This window comes from Mustela putorius, unplaced genomic scaffold (assembly GCF_011764305.1).
Source record: "Mustela putorius furo isolate JIRA1106 unplaced genomic scaffold, ASM1176430v1.1 tig00003909_pilon_pilon_pilon, whole genome shotgun sequence".
Classification (NCBI taxonomy): domain Eukaryota; kingdom Metazoa; phylum Chordata; class Mammalia; order Carnivora; family Mustelidae; genus Mustela; species Mustela putorius.
The window spans coordinates 39,884,685-39,897,014 of record NW_025422057.1 but is presented as its reverse complement, the minus strand read 5'-3'; positions in this window follow the sequence as shown (position 1 = coordinate 39,897,014).

The window sequence follows — 12,330 nt, the reverse complement described above, 5'->3', positions numbered from 1 at the left end:
CGAGAGCCTGTCTTCCCTAGGATTAGGGTCTCTGAGAACAGAGTTTTTCAATGGTATATACAGTTGACACACAATAAACATAACCAAAGGAGAGGAAGAAGGAGAGAGGGGGAATAAGGAAGGAAAGAAAAGGTGCATTTGGGGGTTTGCTAAATTCACCCCAGCAACACAGAGAGCCACCCTGTGCCACCTTGATTTCTGCTGTTGAGGATGCCCTCCCTGTCTGCTTCAGGAGACCCTGCATGGCTTCTTTCCCCCTGCAATCTCCCCCACAGGCCTCCCCAGACACCTGAGAGTGAGGGCATTCCCTAGACAGGCTTAGGACCAGAAACCTCAGTCCCAACATGTGGGCCCATGGGCTGTGGGCAATCTGAGAGCTCAGGGAAATGTATTCGGAGGGGCCAAGGCCGCTGTCCCTCCCTAGACATGCTCCCTCTGGCTCAGCTGGGACCAGTACCAAGAAGCAAGCTGTCTCCCAGCCTATCACTGGTGGGTGGCTGCCCAAAGACCCTGCTCACCTGTGACAATGGTTCTCCTCACCTTGCTCCTCTTAAGACTGTTTCCAGGCCACACCCTTTCATAAGGAAACCCTCACAGATACCCTCACCCAGACCTAGTGTGCTACACAAGAGGGACCCCAGAAGTCAGCCTGGGCCCCTTCCTGTCCACTCTTTCCCTCACCCGACTGCCTCACCACAAGCCCCAGTGGAAGAGAAACACACTCAGCCTCTCAGCTCTTCCCAAGAGCCCAGCGCAGGCCCTACTCACTGTGGGTGGAAGGGGCCTGTTGATGAGGAAACCAAGCAACAACAGGGGCACCTTAAGGTCAGTCTTCTGGGGCCTCTCTTGGCTTCTCCATGCACCATCATGGAATGTAACCAAACCAACAAGCCCCTGGGCCCTGGGTTTCCCTTACGACCCTCACCACTAGCCCAGCCAAAGTCATGAGACCCAGCCCAGGTGGCACAGGAAGTGGGACTGCAGACCCCCCATCCCTTCTCCATCCTCCAGGCACACTTGGATGGAGCCCCAAGGGTATGTGACATGGTTCTGAAGCTGTGTTGGGGCCACTCATTCGAGGGAGTCCACATGTGATTGGAGGAGATGAAAGTTCCTCAGAGCAACTGGGATCTTTTATCTTTCTTTCATTTTTTAACAAAGCAAGACGAATATGTTTTAAAAGTCAAATGCTCCTCCAAAGCCAGTCATTAACCAGCTGTACCCTATGCCTTGTCTGGCGTGGGACTACTACACAGGTGTACACATTGTCCTCAAATGCTGGATCCTTCCCTCCCTGTTCTTATTGCATAAGGAGGCATCAAACGTGAAAGCTCCATGTGCAAGGACAGAGCTGGCTGCTTGATGACCATCCTGGGGGTCCCCCACGATTTGGAGTCCCCTTCATCCTGAAGGTCCTGAAGAGTGAAGTCTTTTCTCTTGGTCATTCAGTTTTTCCAGAAGAATCTGCCAATTTCCTAACTAGGAGATGAAATCTGGTTACTGGGATTCTGGGCCCAGGATGGAGAAAGTGGCTTGGCTCTCACCATCTCTACAGGCATCCACTTGATTTCTATCTTGCCAATGTCTCTGTACCCCTACTCTCTGCTGTGTCCACTGCCCCCAAGCCCACAACTCCCCTAGTTCACTTCTGCAGAGGATGCACATTCCTGCACTGCCTGGGAAGCAGAAGGGATCTGGCATTTCCAGACTTGGAGGAGATTCTGCTGCATTCAACCTCCAGCGAGCCCTTGTGTCTCTAATTCTGGCTTTCTGGCCTTCTTCAGCTTTTCTTCCTCCCCCTTCAGATTTATTCTGCTAGATTATTGACCCTCCTTCGTCTGTATTGTCTTTTTGAAAATATTTTTGGTATTCTCATCCACTCTTTCCTCTTCTGTTCTCATGCCCTTGTGTACCTACACCATAGTTCAGGAATGAAGGGAGATAGCTGTGACCTCAGCCACACTTTCTAGCTAGAGGCTTTCTCTCTGGTCAGTTTTCTAAGTTATATTGCTTTGAAGTTTCTTAGCTTCTCTGGGCATGAGTAACCACCTTTGAAAGCCAAGAATGATAACTTTTGGCAACTTCAAGATCGCAGACTGCTCGATGACCCAAGCGCCTAGGTGTGTGGTGTAGCCAGGATTCAGCTCTGTCTTTGGAACAGCCACTTCTCACTCATCATGGAACAAGGCTTAGGAAATGGCAGCATGGGGCGAAGTTGCTGCACTAATGTTTGATGCTGCTGCTGAAAGGAGGCCCTAAAAAGAGGGAAGGAAAGCATGTGCACTCTGCCCCAGCGCTAGGTGAGTCACTTCCCTCCTGTAGCCTCAGCTTCTACATCCTTCTGTTAAGAAGAAATCCTATATGCAGGCTCTAAGGACCAAGAGAGTCTTCTCGATAATGAATGGAGAATGGTGAGTGGAAGTGGATGACAGATGGGGAGTGCAAGTGAATGGAGGTAAATGGATGTGGATGGTGGGAGATGGGAAATGGAGGTAAATAAAAGTGAGTGGAGGTGGGGAGACTGGATGGCTCCGTCGTTAAGTTTCTGCCTTCAGCTCAGGTCATCATCTCGAGGTCCTGGGTTCGAGCCCCGCACCAGGCTCCCTGCTCAGCAGGAAGCCTGCTTCTCCCTCTCCCACTCCACCTGCTTGTGCTCCCTCTCTCGCTGTCTCTCTCTCTCTGTGTCAAATAAATAAATCTTTAAAAAAAAAAGTGAGTGGAGCTGGATGGTGGTGGATGGTGAGTGGAGGTGAATGATGTGTATCGAATGGAGGTGGATGGTGGGTGGGAACGGAGGCGGGTGGAGCATGGAGGGGAGTGGTAGATGATGAATGGAGTCTGGGAAGCTCTTTCCCATCTCGGAGCAAATGGAAGACTTTTTCACATTCCTATAATTTTCATATCCACCTTCAAAAGATTTTTTTTCTCCAATCCATTGGAAAGAGTAGGAATTTGAGGTTGGCTCTCAGATAGCATCCCACTCCTGGAAGATAAGTTCCAAAATAAGTAATCCCCAGAACTTAGCTCTAACCCCTAAATTTAGGTCCTAGGGACATATCTGGTTGTTACCTTCCAGAATATAAAGAGAGTAGGTGGCTCCCAGAGTGAGGTCCTTAAAGCCTCAGCACCACCCAGGATCTTGTGAAAGAAGCAGATTTTAGGTCCCATCCCAAATCTACTGAATCTGGACTTCCAGAGGTGGGGTCCATTGATTTAGGGAGCCCTCCAGGACATCGCGATGCCCACCCAAGTTCAGAACCACTGTTCTCTAACACTCACACAAATCGTAGAGATCTTGTCAAAATCCAGGTTCTGAGGCCTAAGGCCCTGCGCTTCTCACATCTCCCAAGTGATGCTGATGCTGCTGGCCCGAGGACTTCACTCTGACTCGGAAGGCTCTCAAAAATATAATCTGAGCCATGGATTGAATTATATATTTTCTGGTAGCCACATTTTTAGAAAGTAAAAGGAGAGGGTGCCAGTGTGGCTCCCTCGTTAAGTGTCTGCTTTTGGCTTAGGTCAGGACCCCAGAGTCCTGGGATGGAGCTCTGCCTCAGGCTTCCTGCTCACCGGAGAGCTGCTTCTCCCTCTTCTTCTGCTGCTCCCCTTTCCCCTTCTGTTTATGATCTGTTTCTCTCTCAAAAAAATAAATGAAATCTTTGAAAGAAAGGAAGAGAAAGAAAACTCAACACTAGAAGTGGTTTATGAGGTGAAGAAAAAAACATATTGAAAATTAGAAATTATAACCAAGTAATGATGACACACAAGCTTAGAAACTATCAGATCCACCAAGGAAGTATTTAAAGGGAAATTTATAATTTTAAATGCATGTATTAAAATACAAGGAAGATTGAAGGATCATGAAACAAGAACCCAGCTCCAGACATTATTAAAAGCATAACAGGCTAAAACTCCAAAACCATAGACGGTAGAAAATGATTTTTAAAAACATGTTCATTTGGGGAAATAAGTAAAATTGAACCTCTAACTCACACTGTACATAAAAATGAATTCCGGGTAGATTAAGTACTTAAATGGTGAAGTGAAATTTTTAGTAGAAAATATAAGTAAACATCTTTCTGAATTTACAGTAGGAAAAGATTTTTTTAAATAGGAGACATCAAGTACTGGCATTAAAATTATGATAAATTTGACCATATCATATGTTCAATTAACACCTTAAAGAAAGAGCAAAGACAAGTTACACACTGGGAGAGCATATTTGCAACATGGAAAACCTACACCAGATTAGTATCAAGAACCCCTATAGATCAATGAGCAGGAAAAACAACCCCATAAAAATGAACAGGAGAATATGAAGAAGAAAACAGATACTGAGAAATCTACAATAGCATTTGTGAATCAATGATCAAGGGAAAAGCAAATTAAGATTAAGAGGAGAACAGTGCCTGGCTGGCTCAGTTCAAAAGGCATGTGATTCTTGATCTCAGGATTGTGAGTTTGAGCCCCATGTGGGATGTAGAAATTATGTAATAAAACTTAAAAAGAAAGATTAGGGGGAAATTTTACTCATTTGACCCACAAAAACTATGAAGTCAATAGCATCAGCTGTTGAAACGAATATGAATCAACAGGATTTGTTATCATTTGCTTGAAAGGGTGATTTTTGGAACAACGGGTATAATTGCATTCCTGGTTATATCCAGTAAAATATGTCCCAGAGATGGTCTTACACATGGAATACCAGGGAGCATATATCAGAATGTTGATAACGCAAAAACATGGAAAGTACCGAATGCTTTTCAAGAAGTGAATAAATAGATAACTTACAGAATATTCACCAAATGGCGTATCATACAATGGTGAAAATCGGAGAAGTAGAGCTACATGCAGCAACATGAGACACAGCAGCGTGATACTGACTTTACAAAACGAGTCCTGGGGGCACCTGGGTGGCTCAGTCGTTTAAGCATCCAACTCTTGATTTTGGCTCAGGTCATGATCTCAGGGTCGGAGATGGAGCCCCATGTTGGGCTCCACACCGAGTGTGAAACCTACTTAAGATTCTCTCTCCCTCCCCCTCGGCCCCTTCCCCTCACCCCCACCACTTGTTCACATTCTCTCTCTAAACAAACAAACAAACAGCTCTCAGAATATCATGTAGTACAGAATGCCCTTTATTATATTAAGAATACTGAAAAATAAACAGTGTACATTCAGAAATACCCACAAATACAGAAGCAAGGAAATGAAAAGCACAAGATTCAGAATAGTGATAGTTGGAGGAGAAAGCTGAGGGAAGGCGGAGGAATGAATGGGTAGATGTGAACGGTTGTGGTTGTCCTTTCTCTCATGTTGAGCAGTGGGCTCCCACGTGGTTATTGTTACATACATGAGCCAATAAAACAGGCCATAACAGCATAATGATGAGAATCCTGAGCCAAGAATTCTCGCTTATCCCATTCTGAGCACCTGAGGTCTGTTAGAAAGTTAATAACATAGTAATCAAAGAAATAATAGAGAGAATGACAAAATCTAAAAGCTGGTTCTTTGAAAGAGACTCATAAAAGAGACAAACCTCCAGCATGACAGTGAGAGAAAAGAAGGAAAAAACACAAAAACAATCTTGGAAACATAAAGGAACAAAATTACAGACACAGTCAAAATTGAAATAACCATCTGAAAATAAGATGAGTAAGTTTATGCCAATAAATTAGAAAACCTGGATAAAATGAAGCATTTTCTACAGAAATATAAGGAAGGTCATACACCAGATTCATTTATGAACACAGACTATAAAAATAACAATAAAGGTATGAAAATGCAGAATAGATTCATATCTATTTCTTTAAGTAGAATTAGTAGTTAAAACTCCTCCATAAATACAGATACACGAAGTGAAACAGGTGGGTTCTTCCGAAATTTCTAGACACAGATAACTTTATGCAAATTTCTCCAAAATGCTGGAAGAGCAGGAAAACTCTCCTAACTCAACATATGTTCTAAACAAGGATAGTATACAAAAGGGGTACCTGAGGAGCTCAGTCAGTTAAGTGTCTTCCTTCGTCTCAGGTCATGATCCCAGGGTCCTGGGATCCAGCCCCGTGCATTGGGGCCCCCTGCTCAGTGGGGAGCCTGCTTCTCCCTCTTCCTGCTGCTCTACCTGCTTGTGCTCTCTCTCTCTCTCTCTCTCTCTCTCTCTCTCTGTCAAAGAAATAAAATCTTCAAAAAGAAAAATAACAGTACGCAAAAGGAAAGTCATACTCCAGATTCATTTATGAACACAGATGCAACTACCCTCGATAAAGCAGAGGCAAATGGAATCGAACAGTATATTCAAAAATAGTAGCAAAGTAGGATTCATCACATGAAAAGATCAAAGAAAAATAAAATCATCATCACCTCAATAGATGTAGAAAGAGCATTTGATAACATTTAACACCATTTTTTATTATGATTCTTAGTAAAATCAGTGAAGGAAATTTCCTTAGCCAGCTATCAGAACCTAAAGCAAAAACCATACATAATATTACTACCTTTTAAACAAGGATTAAGAATTTTCTGCTAAGGAGAAAGTAAGAGAACTTAACGGATAGAACTAATAGATCTATGTTCATCATCACAAGCCATCAAGGAGGTTTAAATCAAAACCACATTGAGAGATCACCTCACACCAGTTAGAATGGCCAAAATTAACAAGACAGTAAACAACGTGTGTTGGAGAGGATGTGGAGAAAGGGGAACCCTCTTACACTGTTGGTGGGAATGCAAGTTGGTAGTTGGTATAGCCACTTTGGAAAAGAGTGTGGAGATTTCTTAAGAAATTAAAAATAGAGCTTCCCCATGACCCTGCAATTGAACTAGTGGATATTTAGCCCAAAGATACAGATGTAGTGAAAAGAAGGGCCATCTGTACCCCAATGTTTACAGCAGCAATGGCCACGGTCGCCAAACTATGGAAAGAACCAAGATGCCCTTCAACAGACGATTGGATAAGGAAGATGTGGTCCATACACACTTTGGGGTATTATGCCTCCATCAAAAAGGATGAATACCCAATTTTGTATTAACATGAACGGACTGGAAGAGATTATGCTGAGTAAATTAAGTCAAGCAGAGAGAGTCAATTATCATATAGTTTCGCTTATTTGTAGAGCATAAGAAATAACACGGAGGACATGGAGAGACGGAGAGAAGTGAATTGGGGGAAATCGGAGGGGGAGAAGAACCATGAGAGACTGTGGACTCTGAAAAACAATCTGAGGGTTTTAGAGGGGCGGAGGGCAGGAGGTTGGGTGAGCCTGGTGGTGGGTACTAAGGAGGGCACATATTGTATGGAACACTGGGTGTGGTGTATAAACAATGAATTCTGGAACACTGAAAAGAAATTTTAAAAATAAAAATTTTTTTAAAAAAGAGCTAATAGGTCTAATCAGAGGATTTAATCACCTGACAAATACATTAACAGGTAACAAGAAAATGTAAATTGTTAAAAGGTATGAATCCCAATAGCAACAAAATCTGTAGATATCTTTAACTAAATCTAACAAAAGATGTGTATAAAACTTCATAGTAGGATATAAAGGACCTATAAAAATGGAGTTTGAATAGACTATTCAAATCATAAATATAGCACTTCTCCCTAAAATAATCTATGAATTCCGTGCAATTCTAATTTAAAAACAAACAAGATTTTTCATAGGACCTGAAAAGCTGATCTTAAAGCTCCAATGAGGGAAAAAAAAGAAAAGCCAAGCCTGTTCTTAAGACTGAGATGATAGGGGGCGCCGGGTGGCTCAGTGGGTTAAAGCCTCTGCCTTCGGCTCAGGTCCTGGGACCGAGCCAGGGTCCAGGGTCAAGGGATCGAGCCCCGCATCGGGCTCTTTGCTCAGCATGGGGCCTGCTTCCTCCCCTCTCTCTCTGCTTGCCTCTCTGCCTACTTGTGATCTCTGTCTGTCAAATAAAATAAATAAAATCTTTATTAAAAAAAAGAAAAAAGGGGCGCCTGGGTGGCTCAGTGGGTTAAGCTGCTGCCTTCGGCTCAGGTCGTGATCTCAGGGTCCTGGGATCGAGTCCCGCATCGGGCTGTCTGCTCAGCAGGGAGCCTGCTTCCCTCTCTCTCTCTCTGCCTGCCTCTCTGCCTACTTGTGATTTCTCTCTGCCAAATAAATAAATAAAATCTTTTTAAAAAGAAAAAAAAAAAAAGATTGAGATGATAGGGCGCCTGGGTGGCTCAGTTGGTTAAGCGACTGCCTTTGGCTCAGGTCATAATTCCGGACTTCCAGGACCGAGTCCCGCATCAGGCTCCCAGCTCCATGGGGAGTCTGTTTCTCCCTCTGACCTTCTCCTCTCTCATGCTCTCTCTCACTCATTCTCTCTCAAATAAATAAAAAAATCTTAAAAAAAAAAATAAAAGACTGAGATGATAGACTCTCCACTTCACATGTCAAATCTTACCATAATGCCACAGAAATTGAAACAATATGATAAATATAAATGTCATATATATAAAATCATATACACACACATTGATTGCATGTGTGGGGGGGGCATAAAACTTGTTGTCTGACAGGTAAAATTGTAAGTCAGAGAAGAAATAAATAAATAGTGCTGGGTCAATCAGCTATCTATATGGGAAAAAATAAAATTAGATTCCTAGTTCACATCCTCCACAAAAACAGATTCCTCACAGACTGAAAACATGAATATGAAAAATAAAACTTTAAAGGAAAACACAGATGATCTTTATGAGACTGGGGAGAGGGAATGATTTCATAAACATAGCACAATATGCTCAAATCATAAATAAAGAGACCGAGGGCTGAAAACTTCTCTGATAAGAGATAAATTATACAAAGTAAAAACACAAGCTACTCAGAGGCAACTTTTGCAACATACAGATAAAAGACTGATATCTAGACTGTGTAAGTCATAAAATCAGTAAAAAAAAAAAAAATGGGGGGGGGAAATGATAGAAATAAGCAAATGATACAAGGAGGCAATTCACAGAAAAGGAACATGATGAACAGCCTTTTGAGCAAATAAAAAAAATGTCTAACTTTTCTAATAATCAGAGAAATGAAAATAAAACAATGAGATACAATTTCACTATCTACCCATTTAAAATACATTTTAAATATGTATTACACTTAACAAGATGAATTCAATGAACATAGGTAAATGTCCACAAACGTAAGGTTTTCACCAACAACCCTCCCACAACAAAATCATTCACAGTAATTCAACTGCTTTTGCATTTGGCAATAATGCCAGATAAGTGAATTGGCTGGTGACTAGCAAAAATGACCCCAAGGCCACATAATCAAGAGTCTTAGCAACAGAGAAATCCTGAGCACCCAGGTCAGGGCAGGAGGTTGGTGCGGGCCCCATGTGATATTATTTGCTTAACTTTCACTTAGGTCTTTGCTACAACAAATGAAATGTATGTCCTTTAAGTTACCGGAGAAGAAGAGAACAGAACAGATATTAGTTATCACCATTCTGTAACGATGAAATGAAGATATTTCCTGACTGTATAATTAAAAGGAAAAAAGTCTTTAAAAAGAATATTAATCATTTCTATGTGTTCATCATAAAGCTCTATTTCTGAATCTTTTAGTGTTTTAATATCAAAGTAAAAACAAATAAATACTTTTTTGAATGTAGAAAGGTTCTCAAAATCTAACAAGTATTGGTAAGGGTGTAACTCTCATAAACTGTTGGCAGGAAAGTAAATCAGTGTGTTTACAGAGAGCAATTTGTTAGTTCCCAAGATAAGCTGAAAATGCAACCCCACAGCCAGATGCCCATCAGAGAGAAGCCCTTGCCTTGTGCGCAAGGAATCTGGAACAGAGCTATTCACGATATTATTCCTAATAATAGCAAAAATGTCTGTCTGTAAGGAATTCGATCACAATAGATATTATACAGCAGTAAAAATGAACAACCAAAATAATACATTATATGTTAATTATAAAAGATATTGTGGTATAAAAATTTTTTTAAAATTAACAACCAAGAGCAATACATTAACAACAAGGAACGTTATCTCAAGAGCATAAGGTATGTTAAAAAGTAAGTTGCAAAAATTATGCACAGAATGACACTATTCTGTTTAATGTGTTTTTTTCCTAAAAATTACTCTATTTAGCGTATGGCTAGGTATAGAGTCAACGAATAAAATAAGATCAACATATGTCAACATTAGGTAGCTAGTTACCTCAGGGACAGGAAGCGAAAAGGAATGGAGATGGTTGATTTATTTTGTCACTATTATTTCTTTAAGAAGAAAGATCAGAAAAAAAGTTTGCATAACCTTCATATTTTGAAAGTGGGTCAAAATATCATTTAATTCTGCTTTCATGAAAGAGCATAACTTAAAAGGCACTTCATTGAAAACTAGTAACTTAGAAATAGATGAAATGCAGGGGACAAAAGCACCTTGCAAATGAAGATTTATCCTCAGGAATGAGAAGCTTGAGGGTGGGGGGCTGAAATGGCTGAAGAAAGAGGTGAGCAGGGAGGCAGGGAGTTACAGGCCTGGAGAGACCGGGAAGCAGTTAGAAATCTTACTAAAATATTACCTTCCTGCCTTGACATCTCAGGGTGTCTGAGGTTCCAAGAGGTGGTTATTAAATGAAGGGGGGCACCTCTTTTTTAATGCAAATTAAAATTATCCTAAAATGTAACTATTACAGAAGTAGGGCTAATGAAAAAGAATTTTAAACCCACTTTGTCCTCTTAAAGGCAGAACAGTTGTTTACATCTTTCCCTGTTGCTTTGTATCTTTACAAGATACAAACTCATTTTACACAGTGTACAATCCTGCATCCTGGTTTCTCTTTTTTTTTTTTTTTTTTTTAAGATTTTATTTATTTGCCAGAGACAGAGGGAGAGAGAGCGAGCGAGCACAGTCTGACAAAGAGGCAGGCAGAGGCAGAGGGAGAAGCAGGCTCCCCGCCAAGCAAGGAGCCCGATGTGGGACTCGATCCCAGGACGCTGGGATCATGACCTGAGCTGAAGGCAGCTGCTTAACCAACTGAGCCACCCAGGCGTCCTGGTTTCTTAACAGTAAAATGTGTTGTTCCGCGGAGGGGGCCGCACGGGGGCGATGGGGGGCGGGCGGTGCTCTGTGTGCCACTGGCGAGGGTTTGCATTTTCCACCCCCGGATGCCCCAGAGCTCATTCCCTCCCACGGCACCAGCAGCCTATCCAACCCTAGTGCAGCTTTACAAAGCTGTTTCCCCAGTTTCATTGGTTTAAAGCTGGAGCTTTGGTTATTTTGATTACTGGTTATGAGCCACTAAACACCAAAAGGAGATGAGACGGGAACGTGAGAGCATGGGGAAGAACGGGTGCGGAGAGGGAGAGCTGGTGCTTCAAATTTAAAGTAAAACTTCATGTGTTTTGGTGAGTGCTGTGAAGTGTGTAAACCTGGTGATTCACAGACCTGTACCCCTGGGGATAAAAATATATGTTTATAAAAAATAAAAAATTATATTTAAAAAAAAAAAAAGTAAAACTTCATCTTCTGAGATAAGCCAGGAAAGGCTCCCAGGAGCCAGGGAAACCTGGAGCACCTAGGTCCCTTTCAGGGAGATCTTCTCCCACTCCAGGGTGTTAAGGACTCCTGCCCTAGAAGCACCCCTCTCTGGCCCAGGGAGGGGAAAGAGGGGGGACGCAGATTAAGTGAATAGCAACAGTTGCAAATGTACAATTCCCCCCCCCCCCCCGCATCCCTTGCCACCCCCACCCACCCCCACCCCCGCCTCTGCAGAGGGTTAAACTCTAGTTTTCCTAGTTTGCATCACTGTGGTCTAGGTTACCCAAGACAGTGGATTATGCCCCTCTCCAGGCCTCCTCCCTCTGCCTGCCCGGTGGGAGTCCCCATGCTGAGGGGGAGTGGCCTGGTCTGCCCTGATTGCTGAGAAAAACAAAAAGAAAGCACATTGGTAGTCTTCCTCCTGTCATACCTACAAGGTTGAAGGCACCAAATTCACTGTCCAAAAGAAAACGATAAACGGCGGTGGCCAATAATCAGATACACAGTTTCTCAAACCAGGGTACAGGTTCAAGTGCTGTCCTATCTTCTAACAAGCAACTTAGCAGTTCTTGACGGCAACAATACGGATGAGATCCAGTAGTCAGTTGCAGAGATGCCTTTGTCTTAAACTCCGGGCTATCCGAAGCAATAAGCTAAATTTTAGAAGCTGGGGTCTAGCCTTTTCTTCAAATCCGAAATCCACAACACAAGTAAAGGAAATATGCAGAACAAAGGTTATCAGATCTGAAATCTGAAAACACAAAAGAGGAAATACGCAAAACAGAAGGTTTGGCGCAAAGGGTCTGCGGCACTCTTGCTGGGTTGGT